This window comes from Macaca fascicularis, chromosome 8 (assembly GCF_037993035.2).
Source record: "Macaca fascicularis isolate 582-1 chromosome 8, T2T-MFA8v1.1".
NCBI classification, from domain to species: Eukaryota; Metazoa; Chordata; class Mammalia; order Primates; family Cercopithecidae; genus Macaca; species Macaca fascicularis.
In genome coordinates this window covers 8,122,189-8,140,742 of record NC_088382.1, presented here as the reverse complement: position 1 = coordinate 8,140,742, position 18,554 = coordinate 8,122,189, and the positions used below count along the sequence as shown (strand labels likewise).

Genomic DNA, 18,554 nt, shown 5'->3' with positions numbered 1-18,554 from the left:
GGCTCCAGTGCTAGGGCCAAGCCTCCCCCACCCTCCCAGCTCCTCACGCACTCCCATGCGAGCTAATATAGATTCCACTTTAGTGTCACCAGTGTAAGTGCCCAGCTGTGAACTGGTTAACCTTGCCCACACAGACCCCAGGAATAAACTCACAGGCCATGGACCACTCCACAAGCAATGAGTGACCACCTGCTTGGGGACCGCCATGGCCCAGCAGAGCCCTCTGGTGCCTCCCCATGGGCTCAGGGACCGGCGGCCAGTGTCTGCAGCACCAGAGGGCCCTGGATAAAAAAGACAGCTCCCATGTCGGGAGGCACCCGCCAGCAGTTCGGTTCCTGGTACTTTAAGTAGCCCAGGTGGACAAGTCGTGCCGCGTGCAACTCCATCACCAGAATAACGACTGCACGTGGTGAGTGCACGGGTGGCCACCCGTCAGTCCAGCTGGCCATGCTAAGCACATCACCGCCGTGATGCCCAATCAGACTCAGCTGCTGGCACAGTCCAGGCATCGGCCCCCCAAGAAAATTCTGGATCACAATTCACAGTAGTGATTGCGATCAGGGCCACACGTGGCTGAATGTATTTACAAGAGGACGCCATACCAATCTGGCTGGACTCAGAGCATTTCCCACTGTATATTCTTACAACACCATTTTATTTGCACTTTATTAAATTTTTGTGGTTTTTTCTGCCTATCTACTTTATGGGAGAGTTTCTTGTTCTTATGACTGCAGTGATACTTCAAGCTGCAACTCTGAATGTGTAAAATTAGTTTGGAAGGCGCCTTATCGTTAAACATTTCACAAGCAAGCAGCCAGAGGCACCTAACCCGGAGGCCTGTTTTCTTCTCTGAGCCAAACCTACATTGGACTCACAGAAAATGGCAAACGGAGAGCGGCTGGATCTCCAGTGCCCATTCCTAGGGGACCTCCTGGGGAGCAGATATGGAGGGAGAAGCCCTGGGCAATGTCATCGTCATACTAAAGAAAAGTGCATTTGGGTAAACATAAGCACCAGACTTAAGAGATTAAGCAAACCATGAAAAGAAACCACTAACCACAGCTTCTCCAAAACAGAACTAAACTCCCTTTAGTTTCAATTGGAAAAGCACAGGTGATGATCAGGATACAAAAAAAATGACAAAGTATGTGAACACAGGAGAATGAACAAGGGCCACTGTCTCTTCCTGTGTCAGTGGGAGCCTCGCATCTAAGCTGGATTTAGAAGGTTGTTACTTTGGGCTGAAAGTTATCTCCAACCCTAGTTAGTAAGCAAGTGGAGCAGAACGCTTCAATTATTTCAAGGTTTAGCAGCAAAGCTCTGCAACTCTCAAAACCATTTTAATCGGTGTGAATTTTAAAGTGACTCAATCTGTTGGCTGGAGCATCTAATGGCTTAGCCACGGGGTCATGTTGGAAAATTTTTCCAATTGCTTTTGTTTTTCCTACTGAAGATGGATTTGAACGTTCTTGCAGTTTGCAGTTGGCTCGTTCTGATGTTTGGTCCTGAGGAGGCCCAAGTACCTGGAGAAGAAGAATCTGAAACCTCAAGACACTCGAGTGCTGTCTGGGGAGATGGAGACCCCAACCCGAGGTCCACTGACGGACTCACCACAGGCGCAGGGCCGCCCGACGCAAGGGCTACGTATTTGCCGCTTACAAAACAACATAAGCACCCACCCTCAGGAGTGCACACACGCTCTGTACACGCTCACGTCTGTCCGTACCAACACCAGCACACACCCCCACGTGTGCACACACGCTCTGTACATGCCCACGTCTGTCCGTGCCAACACCAGCACACACCCCCAGGTGTACACACACGCTCTGTACACACTCACGTCTGTCCGTGCCAATATCAACACACAACCCCGAGGTGTACACACACGCTCTGTACACATCTGTCCCAGTCAACACCAGCAGACACCCCCAGGGGTACACACACGCTCTGTATACACTCACGTCTGTCCATGCCAACAACAGCACACACCCCTGAGGTGTGCACACATGCTCTGTACACATCTGTCCCTGTCAATGCCAGCATGCACCACCAAGGTGTGCACACACGCTCCGTACACGCTCACATCCCTCCCTGCCAATATGAGCACACACCCCCAGGGGAGGACACACGCTCCGCACATACTCATGTCTGTCCCTGCAGCCTGAGTCAAATAGTCACAGAGAGGCAGAGGAGGAGGAAGAAGGATGCGATGGGCACTGAGGTCCTGGGCCGGTTCCCCTCCCTACCTCGGGAGAGACCCCTCACGTGATCCTGCCGTCACTCACCCTTCCGCCTCCATCCTCCCACATGGATCAGGAGGACGCCCACTGCACAGAGCTGTGATGATCATGAACAGAAGATGGCAGGAGCTCATGCCAAGGTGCTGAGCACGGGGCCTACGGAGCGCTTCTTTCTGCTGTGGCTGACATCAAACAAGACACTGATACGGCTTCCAGAGAGAAAGACACTCGCTGAGACACTGAAACGTGTGACCTAGGAGCCTGTGAAGGTCGAAGAACAAACCAACAAACCAAACGGTTTTGTTTGTTTTTCAAATACCACAGCCTGTTTTTTCTTTGTTTTCTTTTTCTTTTTTCTTTCTTTTTTTTTTTTTAGACGGAGTCTTGCTCTGTGGCCCGGGCTGGAGTGCAGTGGTCGGATCTCAGCTCACTGCAAGCTCCGCCTCCTGGGTTTATGCCATTCTCCTGCCTCAGCCTCCAGAGTAGCTGGGACTACAGGCACAAGCCACTTGCCCGGCTAGTTTTTTTGTATTTTTTAGTAAAGGCGTGGTTTCACCGTGTTAGCCAGGATGGTCTCGATCTCCTGACCTCATGATCCGCCTGTCACAGCCTCCCAAAGTGCTGGGATTAAAGGATGGAGCCACCGTGCCCGGCCCTTTTTTCTTCCAAGAGAAGGGGCTGTGCTGCCGGGAGGCAGTGCTTCGAGCTCTAATGGATGGAACACTGCTAACCAGCGAAGGTGGAGAGAGGGCACCCGTCTGAGAGGATGAAGAGGCAGCAAAGCACAGCTGGCCTTGGGGAACCGGAAGCCACAGGGACATCAGGCTGGGTGCTGCTATCTGCCGGCCACTGGCTGGGGGTCTGTACTGGGCCTGGAGGGACATCCCTGACACTCTCCACCGGATGCCAGGGGCACCCCCAGCCCCAGGTGAGAACCAGGGATCCCATGGTGAATGAGGCCAGCCTGTGGGCTGTGGGCCTGGGACAGCTCTGCACATCTTAATAGAAAAATTTGATTCTATTTTGTGGGACTTTGGTGACACCAATGGCTGGTCAGTGCTGTCCGTCAGGAAGTGATTTGATGACAGATTAGAGAAGGGGCTGCCAAGGCCAGCGGGGCACTCGCTGCCTGGGTCCAAGGAAAAGGAAATAAAGGCTGGCGATGTGACAGTGTCGGGGAGCACAGAGGGAAGGAACTGGTGGAGACACAGGGCTGGCCCTGCCCAGGGCTACGAGCAGGTACCCGGGGGTTGTCCTATTAATTCTTCTCACGGCACCAAGAGGCAGCTGTGAGGATCCCTCTCCTGAGGACAGAACTGCTTCAGAACCACACAGCGAGGATCCACAGAACCAAGATCCGGGCCAGCTCCACAGCGGGCGATCTTGACCCCTCACCCGTCGTCCTGAGGCAGGGATCAGAGCCCTCTGGACACACAGACGCTCCCAGGAACTGCAGGAAGGGGAAGCAGATGCCCCGGACCAGCGGCAGGACCCAGGGATTCTGCCCTCCAGGTCACATGGGGACCAGCCACTGCACAGGTGGACACACGGTGCTTTAACCTGCGCTGGGGAAAGGAGCCCTCGCTCTCAGGGTGGAGACCGCAGCTCGATCGGGCCGGCCTCCCTGCTGGGCACAGCCTGAGCCAGAGGACCAAGGCCAGAGAGGATTACCAAGGTTCACCTGGCCAGCTTCCAGCAGCCCCCGACGAGGCCACTACCCTCAGCTGAACAGCCCGGTCCATCACCAAGCCCCACCCTCTTCTGCCAGCCCTGCCCCCACAAGGCCCCGCCTCTCGCATGCAAGCCCCGCCCCCAAGACCCAGCTTGCCTGCAGCACCACCCCACTGGCTCCACCCCATCTCCTGCAAGCCCCCTCCCCAAGCCCCAGCTCACCTGCATCCCCACCTACTAGGCTCCACTCCTCACCTGCAAAGAGCCACCCCTCACTAAGCTCCTCCCATCACTTGCACAGCCCTGCCCAACATAGCACTCCCTTCTAGAAACCCTAGACACACTAAGGTTTCTGCAGCCAAACCTGATGATTCGCTGAGTATGAGCACGAAGACTCAGTGCCCTGATCTGTTCAGTCAGGTTTTGCCATCAAATAGTTTGCTCTAAACTTCTGCAGAATCTTTCAGTTTTCTGAGCCATTTGGGTTTCAAAATTATAAAGAAGAAATTGTGGACCTATACTTACTTGGGTTTATATTAAAATGGATTCATTTGTTTTTTGTTTTGTTATTTGCTTAAACCTTTTCCAATTTTTTTTTTTTTTTTAGCATAGTAACTAAAAATGACAACCCTTCACATATTTGGCCAGCTGTTGGCTCTGTGCTATGCTTGATGTTGCAGCAAATGTAAAAGACAAACAGCTTACTGTCTAGAGAGCCTGATGCGGCTGTGACTGGAGGCACATGGTGGATGCCATGCGGAGGGCCAAGGACAAGGGCGGGAGGAGGAGTGGGAGCTGCTGCTGCTGGGGGGAGAGGGAAGAGCTGGAGAGGGTGGTGTGAGAAAGCAGCTGCCTCTGGGCAGGGCTCCAGAAAGGGAGCCAGACAAGTGACTAGGGGGTTCCAGGCAAGGTCCAGGCATGGGAGTCCTGACAACAGACTTAGTGCATTTGTGAAATCCTGCAAAGGTCGGGCAGACAGACACCTGAGTTTATAGTACTGGCTAGTATTAATAAGGGCCTCACCCAGAGTGGTAGATTCTTCTCCTTATTTTTCAAGTTTTACTGAAATGTACTTATTTTTGAGACTGGGACTCACCCTGTCGCCCAGGCTGGAGTGCGGTGGTGTGATCTTGGCTCACTACGGCCTCGAACTCCTGGGCTCAAGCGATCCTCTCACCTCAGTCTCCCAAGCAACTGGGACAAGGTGCCACCACGCCTGGCTCATTTTGTGTGTGTGTGTGTAGGGGTAGGTGTAGGTGGAAACTTTGTTGTCTAGGATGGTCTCAAACTCCTGAGTTCAAGCAATCCTCTTGTCTTGTGTATTAGTCTAATCTCACACTGCTATGAAGAAATACCTAAGACTGGGTAATTTATAATGAATGAGCCAAAAAGTAAGGAAGTTTAATTGACTCACAGTTCTGCATGGCTGGGGAAGCCTCAGGAAACTTACAATCATGGTGGAAGGCACCTCTTCACAGGGTGGTATGGAAGAGAATGACAAGTGAAGGGGGAAGCCCCTTATAAAACCATCAGATCTCGTGAGAACATACTCACTGTCATGAGAATAACATGGGGGAACCGCCCTCATGATGCAATTACCTCCTACCAGGTCCCTCCCACAACATGTGGGGATTATGGGAACTACAATTCAAGATGAGATTTGGGTGGGGACGAGGCCAAACCATATCACCTTGGCCTTCCAAAGTGCTGGGATTAAAGGTGTGAGCCACTGTGTCCAGCCATAGAAACTTATGATAAGTCATGTTTCTTGTTTGAGAAATAGCTACCATGAACGCTATTATTATTAAAGCTATATATTATTAGAGAGCAGACATCTCACTGTATCTGCTGATTTTAAATGCATTGATCATCTGATACAAAGTACGGTAAGCTTGGAAACAAGTAATTTAACAGCGGTAGATGATGCAGGTCGTAGTGGGCTGCTTTATGCATGACTGTTGGATGGCAGGCTCCCTAGATTGGGCTGAGGAGACCCGAGGTCTCACCTCTGCCAGTGACTTGCTGTGTGCGCTTGGCCAGGTGACTCACGGCACCTGGACGGAGGGAGTGGCAAGTGGCGTGGTGATCACAGGGACGTGGTATGTGATTGAGGGAGACGGCCGGCTGGCATGACTGGAAGAGAAGACAGTTTCTTTCATACCAAAGAGTATGGACACTTACCAGGAGGCTTGCCTAAGGTAGGAGAAGATCTTCCACCCTGCCCCAGGAGTGGGGAGTCTTTCATCTTTTTGGGGGGCATTTCTATCCTCCCAGCCCCTCCAGCTGTTCTGGAAGCCCCAGCTTTGTGCTTACAGCTATCACCAAGAATCCATCCCAAACTAGGAGAAGCAAAGACTGATCCTGGACCGTCTCCCCGCTGTCGCCGGCTAGCCCACTCCAGCATTGCCCCTCCTGCAGGCCCGTGCTTCGCACTACAGGAGATTATATGCACAGAAACAGGAGGCACACAGCCGATGTTGGAAGGGGTGCTGTGTTACTGAGGTGCAGTACACAAAATCAGGAGGCACTCAGCAGGTGTTGGAAAGGGTGCTGTGTTACTTAGGACTTAGGTGCAGCACAGTACCGTGGGAAGGGCAGACACCAGGGCGAATCCTGGCTCTGATTCAGGCAGCTTGCTTCATCACCCTGAGCCTCAGTTTTTTCATCTGTAAATGAGGATGAGAATACCTCCGTCACAGGATTCTATGTGACATGATTAGAAAATGCCTAGCCAAAAAAGAATAAAAAATTTAAAAAATAAAAAAATGGAAAATACCTAGCCAGTAATAAGCACTCAAAAATATACATATATACACACACATTCTCATCTGCCTTTTTTAGGTCTTACTTTCCTTGTTTGTAGGATAAGGGACTTGGACAGGATGGTTCTATTCTCTCCAGCTCTGAAATACTGGCTTCCCGGCACCATCTAATTTCAGGCAGAAAAGCCAGTTTTCTCAGTGTGTCGAAGATCACCATTTCACAGGCTATTTTGTCTACGTTTAACTGCTCGTGTTTTTCTGGTTAACTCAGGTGACATGTGTTCCCGAGTTGTTCCTGACGGCCATGAAGCTCAGCCACGATGACAGAGGAGCCAGGTATTTACACCTGGCCAGAGAAGACACGAATAATCTGTTCAGGTACATCGTGCATTGTAAGAACATGGTCTTGAATGTTTTATTTAAATCAAGGATGTCCAATCTTTTGGCTTCCCTGTGCCACAACTGTCTTAGGCCACACACTAAATACACTAACACTAAGGACAGTTGATGAGCTAAAAAAAAATAAATAGAGGACCTCAATGTTTTAAGAAAGTGTAGGGATTGTGTTGGGATGCATTCCAAGCCATCCTGAGCATGCGGACTGCAGGCTGTGGGTTAGACAAGCTTGGTTTAAAGCACTGACTGTATGTTACGTGGTTTAAATATCATCTCACTAGTATTTTTATTGACAGAGCATCTTGAAAAATAAGGAAAAGCTTACACGGACTTACAATCTCATCAAAATACAATATTATAGTCGGAATCAATGATTTACATTAGAGTTGGGAGACCCTGTGTTGGAGAATTGTGGTGTCAGAATGATAATTTCTAGTAGCCTGAGGTGATGATGCATCTGGGAACTGTGTCCGCAGCACTAAGATGAACGTTTTGTATTCTAGTCATTCTCCTTCCCTAGCGTTCTGTTCCTCCCCGTCCCTGGCCTTCTGTTCCTTATTCCTACCCCTTCCCTGGCATGCCGTTCCTTCTTCCCTAGCGTGCAGTTCGGCACCACTCCCATGGACAGTACTGGTGTTCCTCACATTCTTGAGCATACCATCCTTTGTGGGTCTCGGAAATATCCGTGCAGAGACCCTTTCTTCAAAATGTTGAACCGGTCCCTCTCCACGTTCATGAACGCCTTCACAGGTAAGACCAGCATCCTGAACGGAAAACCACGTTTGCATTTGCCAGGCGCACCCACTGGAATTCAGTTAGTTTCTGAGAAGAGATGACAGGAGTGGGCAATTAATGTTCTAGAAAAATTTTTACCTCTCTCTACTTGAAGGACGTTAGAAATTTCATTCTTCAGGAAAGCCACATGGTAGCGAGATTATAAAAACCAGCATTTGAATAAAAGGTACGTGAACTTTTCCCAGAAAGGTTCAAAACAGTTTTCTCTTGGGGATATCACTACAATGCCAGGCCTCCAGAGTTACCACTAACATTGATGTTTGACTTTTAGTAAGACTGACGCTAGTGAATAGGGTGACGATGAACAGTGCACTCTGTGAAGGAGTGACATGGAAGAGCAAGTTAAATCCATGCTCTTACAGAATGAGGTCATCTTTGTAGACGTGTGAAAGTCTCTGGAGACACTTGAGAGAGTTTAGATGTTCGCTGAAGAAAGCCCTGGTGCCCGTCCAGTGCAGATCCTGAGATGGGATGGGAAAGCCGGCACTCAGGGTGATGAGCTGGGACAGCTGCTGAGATTGGGGGCCAGAGCATGGAGCCACTGCTCCATCTCAAGAATAGCTACAACTTACTATCCTAGGACAAAGGGGAAATGAGGCTTGAGATTCAATAATTTTAGTAGAAATCTGTTAAATTTTACAATTTCACTTTTCCTTTGTACCCAGCTAGTGATTATACTCTGGATCCATTTTCCACACAAAATCCCAAGGACTTTCAGAATCTCCTCTCAGTGTATTTGGATGCCACCTTTTTCCCAGGTTTACGTGAGCTGGATTTCTGGTATGTCATGAGTGATTAACTAGTTGATACAGACTTTAGTATTTGAGTTACTGTCAGCTTATAATTATTTGTCCTCAGGCAGGAAGGATGGCGGCTGGAACATGAGAATTCCAGCGACCCCCAGATGCCCTTGGTCTTTAAAGGAGTCATCTTTAATGAGATGAAGGCAGGGTTTGTAAGTTTTCTTTTTTATGTTGTGTTCAGCTTACCTTACCCATGAACCGTACCATGATATAGACACATCTGAAAGATGGTTGATTTTTCTTCAATATTCTCATTATAGGTGACATGTTCTTGGATTAGCTGGGGTCAGTGCTGTGAGCAGAAGCCAGGGGGTAGCAGGGCCAGGCTGCTGTTCTTCCCAGCAGGTCTCAGACCATGTCTGACGACCCCCGCGTATGATCTGCAGTGAGACAGAAGCTATTTTCATACCACTATCAACACATTGTCTTTTTCACTCATTCTTGCCCAAGTACATGGTGTACTTTCTAGAGGCTGTGTGGTGAGGTGTGTGACACACAGTAAGCTGGATACAGAGCAGATGGGGGAGTCCAGCTTCACCTCTGAGCCAGACACTACACACAGGTACCTACACAGGCAAAAAAAGCCCACATAATCAAAAGCTGTTTGGGTCCTCGTTAAAACCCATTTTTGCCTAGTGTTCCATTATTGGAATCCTAAGCTTGTGGGAGTTGTTTATATCCTACAGCTCAAGGTCATTGCCAAAGTCTGATTTTTACAAAAAAAAATTGCAACCTCAGGAATAAATGGGTTAATTTTTCAGAGTGTAAAGGAATCTTGAAACCATTTTGGATTAAGAGCTGCTGTCCTGGGCCAGTGTCTTCATGTCCCCTTGTGACTTTGACCACCTGCCTGTGCTGGTGTCCCTGAGGCTCATGGGTGGCCTGCTCTCTGATTTCCGTAGCCCCCCTCAGCTGGTGAACTATTTCTTACCTTTTCATTCTCAATTTGGTGGTCTTTTCTTCCAAGGAGTCTTCTTGAAACTCAAGTTGGGGTGACAGCTCTCCCCACTTCCCTCGTGGCTGGAAGGCAGACCTGGTGATCCCTCCGATTTACAGCCCTCGGCTATGCGTTTGTTGCAACACATATCAAAAAGTCCATTGTTCTCAATCCTTGAGCCCTGTGCGTGGGTGATGAGTTATTGAATACAGTGTTAAGCAATGCCTGCAGCGGTGTCTTTTTTTGTTTGTTTGTTTTTTTACCAGTAGAAGAGTTTTATTTGCAAAGTATTACAGGCATATGCACCAGAATGTGATCAACTGGCTGTATTATAAGTAATGTAGCATGTGTGTATTATTTTATATATACATATTCTTATTTATTTACTTCACATTTCAAGACAGACAATGAGAGGATATTCTCCCAGCACCTTCAAAACAGACTTCTTCCCCACCACATGTACTCAGTGGTCTCTGGGGGTGACCCACTGTGCATCCTGGAGCTTACGTGGGAGCAGCTTAAGCAATTTCACGCCACTCACGATCACCCAAGCAATGCTAGGTAATATTTTGTTGGAAATTTTGATGGTGGATTGTGAAAAGTTGACTTGTTTGTGTTCTTACATTTTCATGACATGGCTTCTCTCACATTTAGCGATGCTTAAGAAATATCTAAGTGTAGGTAAGATTCTTGGCCTAAGTTTGCCTATCTTACTTGGACATTGATTTTGGACATTTACAATGATAGTCTTCAGTGGGCTCAGCATGGTGGTTACAAACACGGTGTTTAGAAAACCCCAGAGAAGGTTCCTGGCCCCCAGCTTCTTGCCTCACTTCCAGCTTTGTTGCATGGAGAGTGGGGGTGCATGGATGGTGCCCACTCTGACACAGGGTGTGTGAAGCTTCGAGCCTGTCCTTGGCACGGGGAAGTGCTCTTCCGATAGTGGATGCAGTCACAGAACTTTAATCACATCCTCACTTTCTGATACATCGCTTGTTTCTTATGTCACTAATATAAGGTCATTATCATAATAATATAGTTATATGTATTATATAAAATACTAATAATTTCCACATAAATGCTAATGTAAAAACATATTTCCAAGATTATTTTACGTAAAAAGAATTATGAAAACTTTCAAGCATACAGAAAAGTAGACTAGGATAATGAGCCCCTAAACACTTATCACATAATAGATATCCTTTTCCTTGTGAAGTTTTTGGAAGTAAATTATGAACGTCATCATTTACCCCTAAATATTTGAATTTGTGACCCTAAAATATGAGGATTCTTTCTTATATGAGCTAATGCCATTTTCAGTTTTAATAGCATAAAACATACTTTCTTAAAACTGCCTATTTCTTATTCCATATTCAAATTTTCTAGTTGGCCTCAAAGTGTTTGTGGCACAGGGTCCCACAGATCACAGCTGCTCAGCCCGGGTCTCTCCCGGGCACCCTCTCGGACGGCAGAGGAGTGTGCAGGCCGGGTTTCCTCCGGGCGCTCTCACTTTCCAGGTGGCCTGGCTGCTCCTGTGTGGTGTTGGGTGCCATGTTCCTGTGTTTCCTGAGAACTGGAACTTAGATCCAAAGACTTAGTTTGAGTCAGGCTGTGCCTTTTGAAGCAGAGTCCCTCGTGGGGAGCTCTGCATAGATGGCCACATCCTACCTTCCTGTGAGGCCTGCTTGCCTCCACTGGGGGTCTCACGCCAGCGGGGTGCATGCTGAGAGTCGGCCACTGTCTTGTGAAGATCTGCTTTCTCCCTTCAGCCACGGAGTAGCTGGTGCACTTGAGTTTCTGGTGTCCTGTGATAATGAGTTCCTCATACACCTATTAATGGTTTTCATGTTCATTGAGGATTATTGCCTGAATCATTTATTAGAGTTTGTGAAGTTTTCAAATTCTGTAATTCTTCATTCGTTTGCTGGACTTCTTCAAAGAAGAGCTCCACATCAGCTGGGGCTGTCGGGTTATCTTGAAATATGGTTCTGTGGAAAAGGCAGGGGCGGCTGCTCTCCCTGGGAAGTCCAGTTTGAGGAGGAGTTAGGGTGGTGCAGGAACTACCTCTAATGATGACAGAAGAGGCTGTCTTTTTTTTTTTTTTTTTTTTTTTTAAAGACAGGGTCTGGTTCTGTCCCCAAGGCTGGAGTACAGTGGCATGGTCTTAGCTTACTGTAGCCTCAGCCTCCTGAGCCACCTCAGCCTCCTGAGTAGCTGGGACTACAGGTGTGCACCACCATGCCCAGCTAGTGCTTACATTTTTTTGTAGAGACAGAGTCTCACCATGGTGCCCAGGCTGGTCTCGATCTCCTGAGTTCAAACAATCTGCCCACCTTGACCTCCCAAAGTGCTAGGATTACAGGTGTAAGCCACTGCGCCCACCATGGGGAAGAGAGTTCTTTCTTTTCTTCTTTTTTCCCCTTGTCTTCTTTGGTTTGTTTTTTAGTACCACTGTGACCTCACAGAAATATTTCTGTACATGTACATATTTGAGACTATGTGATCAGATGGAATTTAGTTTTATGCCCACATTTGCCCTAGCTGTTGGCCCATTTTGGTCTCACTTCTTTGGTTTCTACGCCCCCACTCCCACCTCCCTAAAGCATGCACAGCCAGGCCCTCCCTGCTCCAGAGGCTCAACTGTCTGTTTCCCAGGGAGCTCTGATTTCTGTGGCTAGTGGGGAAGGGCCTTTGGAGAGTAGCATCTGGACACTAGGGGTGGTGATTGCTCCTGGATTCTCTCAACCCCAAGAGTATAAAGTTTGTTTCTAAATTCTAGAATGAGACATTTCTGAAGGTTCTTTAAGATACTAGTTCCCCAAACCTTAACCATAGCTCAGGCAACATAGTAAAGAAAAAGATAAATTCTGTCATTGTAACCTTTTTCCTCTGGTTGAATAAATGTTATCTTTATTAACATGTATAACCTTGAACTTGTTAACAAAAATTGAGCTTTGTGAAATTGTCAGTTGGATTACTCTATTACTGTACTAGGGTTATAAAGTATTTTAACAGATACCTCATTTGGTTTTTGTTACATCTCTAGATGAAGTTTAAAATGAAAGATCAATGTTTGGCTAGGTGTGGTGGCTCATGCCTGCAAATCCAAGCAGTTTGGGAGGCCAAGATGGGAGGATTGCTTGAGGCCAGGAGTTTGAGACCAGCATGGGTAACAGTGAGAACCCATCTGTAAAACTTAAAAATTAGCCCACTGGGCGTGGTAGCTCATGCCTGTAATTCCAGCATTTTGGGAGGCCGAGGTGGGGAGATCACCTGAGGTCAGGAGTTCAAGACCAGCCTAATCAACATGGTGAAACTCTATCTCTACTAAAAATACAAAAATTAGCCGGGCGTGGTGGCAGACGCCTGCAGTCCCAGCTACTCAGGAGGCTGAGGCAGGAGAATGGCGTGAACCCGGGAGGAGGAGCTGGCAGTGAGCGGAGATTGCACCACCCGCACTGCAGCCTGGGTGACACAGCGAGACACCGTCTCAAAAACAAAAACAAAAACAAAAACAAAAAAAAAGGCTGGACATGATACACAAGGTGACCCCAGGAGACTCCTGTGCAGAGTAAAAATGAACCGCAGCACTAAACTCAGTCCCTGAAGTCCCTGCGGGATTCTCCCCACCTCCCACCCCTGGGTCCACCTGCACCCACCCAGAAAGAACAGTGACATCACCCCACAGCAGGAGATCACTAGCGGTGGCCGCCGCACCCCAGGTAGCTGGGCCACCCCCAGGGTTTCACAGGTGGAGAGGGAGCCTGGGAACTTGCATTTCTAGCAATTTCCAGGTGACAGGGCACCACACTTAAAAATACACAATACTAGGTCCTGAAAGGACTTCTATTCACTTGCACATTGGTGGGATGGAGCCCTACATTGCGAAGGGCTTTTCTTCACGTGTCGTCCTTGAGCTCAGGGGCTGGCAGACAGGAAGCCCGCAGAGCTCCTGACACCTCCCTGGAGGGATGAGAAAGTTGAGGCTCTGAGGGGGATAAACTGATTACTGGAATGTAACGACCTTAGTGAAGTGGTGAAGCTGCAGTGTAAACCCTAGTCTTATTTCATTTTAACTTTCAAGACTTCCTGATTTCCTCTATTACAATGCCTGTGCCTTAGAGTCACCAATGGGAACTTGAAGGAAAATAATGCCTGCTGAGGCCAGATGCTCACTTCATTGCCTGGGGGTGGAGCCTGTGTGGTTCTAAGCCCTCCCTCTGAACTTCTGAATGGTGAGGACGGCAAATCAGCTGCCTCCTGCTGGGCCCTGCAGGGTGAAACCTGAGGAAGCCCCAGGAACATTCAGTGAGGGGTTAGGTTGGAGGAGAACATGGTTGGATGAAAAGTAAGAAGGAAATGCACCAGCATTTACTGGCAGGCTCTGTCACCCACAGGACAGGGAGGAAGACATGCACACCTGCAGTACGGGCTTTCAAATGTCACCTGTTTCACCATCTCCTTAGGGCTCTCTAGGGCCCCAGCACACAGCTATTTGGGACAAAGGGCAGTTTCAGTGTCTTTCACTCCACACTCAAGCTACAGATTGTCCTTATATCTCAGGTATCCTGGGGATAATCCATCTCGTTTCGTTTTGGTTTTGGGAGCCCAACCCAAGAACCGAATAACTTTCCTAAGGATTTCCAGGAGAAAACATCTTCCCACCAAAGAAGAACTTTACCATTTGGAAAAACACCTCTTCGTCATTTGCAAAAACCCCAGTTTTCAGGGAAGTGATAATCTTGTCATGAGAACCAAAGATAAAGTTGGAGATAACGCGGGAGTGGTTACATAGGAAATACGTGGTCATTACTCTGACCAATTATTAAATCACTTTCTTCACATGACACACTTTTTAACACCTTCTTACTAAACCACAGTGCGGGTAAGACAGTCACAAGACCGCTTCTTCCTTGAGTCAGAATCATCCCCGGCCCACACCAGGGCCAGCAAGAATGACTGAGGTCACCCTTATTTCCTGGCTACTTGGAGGAGCTGGATTTCCCATTTTACAAATCTCAGTTTCCTGGGATTCTGCTCTGATAAAATCTAAACTGTATTTAAAAAAAAAAAAAAAAAGGAAGGAATAGGCTGGCCGCGATGGCTCATGCCTGTAATCCCAGGGCTTTGGGAGGCCAAGGCAGGAAGATCACGAGGTCAGGAGATTGAGACCATCCTGGCTAACAGGGTGAAATCCTTCTCTACTAAAAATACAAAGAAAATTGAGCTGGGCGTGGTGGCATGCGCCTGTAGTCCTAGCTACTTGGGAGGCTTAGGCAAGAGAATCGCTTGAATCCGGGAGGCGGAGGTTACAGTGAGCCGAGATTCCGCCACTGCACTCCAGCCTGGGTAACAGAGCGAGATTCCGTCTCAAAAAAAAAAAAAAAAAAAGTAAGAATAGATGAAATCTAATGAAATAATCTAATTCTATCCTTTTACCTCCTCCGTTGTCTGGAGTACTAAAGCTCCCTGCCTCGCCCTCTCTCACGGCACTGAACTGCTTTTCCTGAATTTTCCCACACTGCTGATCACTCACTTGTTAATTTTGATGCATACATTCGTTTTGAGAAATAAAGTCAGTTTGCCGACTGCTGCCACTGGTTTGTCAGAAAATGAGCTTGCACTGCGCTGATCTCACTCCTGCTGCCAAAGCTCCTTCTCGGGGTCTCTCCTTTGACAATGTAGGGATTAGGTAGGCATGGGGAGGTGGGATACCAAGGGGGAATTCTGTCAACGTGCTGTTCCCCCCTCCCCACCCCCGCCGGGTCAAAGTCATCGAGCCGGGGGCCTCTCTGACTATCTGGACTGTGCAGACCACCATGTCTTCCGGTAGGGTCAGGGGAGGGCTTGAGATAAATCTGTAGTGCCCTTCACTCAACCACCGGCTCACTGTCCACCTCAAGTGCCCCAAGCGCCATCGCTGCCGGGCGATATGTGGATGTGTCGGTGACAAAATGGAAAGTCTCTGGTCCCGGCGGAGCTTGTTCCGATCAGGAGAGACCCGAAAGCAAGAAACACAGTGAACAAATGCATGATGCCCAGGGGTGGATGGCCATAAGCACTAAGGAGAAAAATAACAAGTGGGGTGGGGGTGTTAAGAGGGTGGGGAGGAGGAAGGGCTGCCATTGACAATCGGAGAGCCTGCAGACTTGCCTGAGAGTGACGTTTGGGGAAAGAAGGAAAGGGAAGAAGGGAAGGGAGGTTAGCTAAGTGGACATCTGGGAAAGAGCTCAGGCAGCAGAGGGGCTGGGGCGGGGGGGCACTGGCAGCGTGCTGCATTCCAGGGTCCTCTGCGTGGCTGGGTGTCAGCCCTCCCTTGCACATCCCTCAGGGCCTCCGCAGAAACACCCACACGGGGACCTTCTACATAAAGGCAGGACACGCCACCCATCGCCGTGACCACACTGTCCCTCAGAGGAGTCGCTGGCCACGTGCATCCCGTCCACATGGAGATGAACTTTAAGATTCTTTACACAATGGATTTCAAAGACTTAGTATGGAAAACGGTGTAAAATATTAAACAACACAATAACTGATTGTTATCAAAATAGTGGGCTGAATGCTGAATATTAAACAGTTTTTTTTTTTGCTTTTTTTTTTTTTTAACTTTTTTTTCTTTAGATAGGGTCTCACTCTGTTGCCCAGGCTGGAGTGAACCTGTACAGTCACAGCTCACTGCAGCCTCCAACTCCTGGGCTCAGGCAATCCTCCCACCTCAATCTCCCACGGGGCTGGGACTGTAGGTGTGCACCGCCACATCCGACTCATCGTTTTGTATTTTTGGTAGCAACTGGGTCTCTCCATGTTACCCAGGCTGGCCTCAAACTCCTGGGCTCAAGTGATCCACCTGCCTTGGGCTCCCGAAGTGCTGGGATTACAGGCGTGAGTCATGGCACCCGGTGTCCCCCTCTCCCGGCCCGCCTTTCTTTAATGTGGCAACTAGATAATTTAAAATTGCATAAATAACACAAGCCACCCACACAGGCCCCAATCCTGGGAGATGCTCCCGTTGGAGAAACGTCCAAGAAGCGGATCTGCTTGGATTTGCAAACGGCCCCTCTGGCCCCAGGGGGATCTGCTGTGCAGAGCTGCTCTGGAATCGGCTCTTCAATACCGCCCTTGAGTGTACTGTGCACCTCCTGACTTTCGACCAGCACAAAGCTCCTTATTAAACGCTGACAAAAATTCCTTCCATTCCAGGTGCCATAATGGATTCATTAATCTCCTATTGATAGGTTTTTGCTGGTTTTCCCACTTTCTACTATTCTAAGCACTGCTGTGAAGACTCTCCTTTTACCCCACCTGCCCGTGTCTGCCGCAGCTCACACGCTCTGCCTTCCAGCGGTAATAGCTGAGTGCCCATTTACCCTCCGCCCCAACACACTCAAGTCCCCGGGTCTCCTCGGCGGGGTGTGTCTGTGGGCATAGGGCTGCCCTGCCACATGCCCCACCCCATAAGCTTCCATCTGTGGCCGCTCCTTGTGAGACCCTAAACTCATGACCTCCCCTCCTGTCCTCTCCTCTCCACAGAGCCACCCTTATCGGAGACAGTCAGTCTGCTTCCCAGTCAGTCGGCTTCCCTCCACCTGCTTCCCAGTTCCCCTAAGGCAAATCCAAGGTCCTCCTCTGGGCCACCCTCCTCTACCGACTCCTCCCTCACCGTGAGGTCAGGTCAAAGGGCCCCAAATAGAGGCTCCCCTGGGCCCTTTCATAAGACAGGAAATTTCTTCTCAGGTCCAGCTACAGGCACATTGTACCCGTGCCTCACCGCAGGAGTGAGAGCTCCAGGGGCATAAAGGGCTTGGTTCTTTTGCTTAAAACCTGCCCTGACTCACCAAAGGTGGTCCGTTAATGTGTGAAATGATTACAGAAACACAGAAATAAGGCTAGGTGTGGTGCCTCAAGCCTGTAATCCCAGCATTTTGGGAGGCCAAGGTGGGTGGATCACTTGAGGTCAGGAGTTCGAGATCAGCCTGACCAACACGGTGAAACCCCATCTCTACTAAAGATACACATTCACACACACACACACACACACACACACACACACACACACACACACACAAAACCCAGGTGGGCGTGGTGGCGCAAGTCTGTAATCCCAACTACTTGGGAGGCTGGGACAGAAAAATCACTTGAACACAGGAGGCAGAGGTTGCAGTGAGCCCAGATCAAGCCACTGCACTCCAGCTGGGCAACAGAGGGAGACTCCATCTCAAAAAAAAAACCCCACACACAGAAACAAAATCTTAATTGTAGTAAGACACAGCTGAAAAGATATGAAGGAATGACTCCCCGAGGCTACTGGATGCCAAACTTTCAATCATTTTCCATTCAGAAAACTTCAGATCAGATCATTTACATATGTACGTTAAGACAAGGTGTCCTATATTAATGAATCTTCTCCGTCAAAATCCTGGTCAAAGTCAGAAAACAATCCCAAAGGACTCCTGGGAGCATCTCACGTTGGAGAAACCTGGAGAAGTGGAAAAGCTGATCTGCAGGATTTGCAAACCGCCCCACTAGCCCCAGGGGGACCCACAGCACCGGCGCCCTCCCCCTACCGGTGAGAGTCGGAGCCTCACTCAGACCCACACAGTCAGGATCTGCACCTCCGAAGGCTCCCCCAGGAGACTCTGGGCACATGGAAGCTGGGAAGACAGCAAATGGGCTCTGGGGTCAGGGGGGCCCAGCACAGTCCAGCCTTTTCTCTTTTGCCTCCTGAAGACTTTCACTGTGGATGTGTGTTAGGGAAGAGGGGAGTGAAGAAAGAGACAGGGAGAGAAGACAGAGAACGAGTGATGCCTCCATTCTGCAGAGGAAAACACTGAGACCCTAATCAGCACTCCAGACTGCCGGGCCAGGGCGGGACTTATAAGTAAGTCTCTGCCTCTCAGTGCTCTGGTCTGCCATGTGTCTGGCTGCCTCTTCCATCCTGACAAGCACAATG

At 49.0% G+C, this 18,554-nt stretch overlaps 1 protein-coding gene, 1 long non-coding RNA gene and 1 pseudogene across 2 annotated transcripts in view; 1 reads left to right on the top strand and 2 right to left on the bottom strand.

Moving 5' to 3' along the window:
• The window catches only part of LOC141407509 (uncharacterized), a 35,059-nt gene extending 32,659 nt beyond the window's left edge, over window positions 1-2,400 (bottom strand). Inside the window, exon 1 of the long non-coding RNA XR_012416898.1 lies at window positions 2,286-2,400. This is a non-coding gene — a long non-coding RNA (uncharacterized lncRNA). The remainder of the gene's footprint in view (window positions 1-2,285) is intronic.
• Window positions 1-18,554, bottom strand: part of DEFB108B (defensin beta 108B) — an 875,574-nt gene that overhangs the window by 759,769 nt on the left and 97,251 nt on the right. The window lies entirely within an intron of this gene.
• LOC141407531 (presequence protease, mitochondrial-like) lies at window positions 5,832-9,136 on the top strand (annotated as a pseudogene).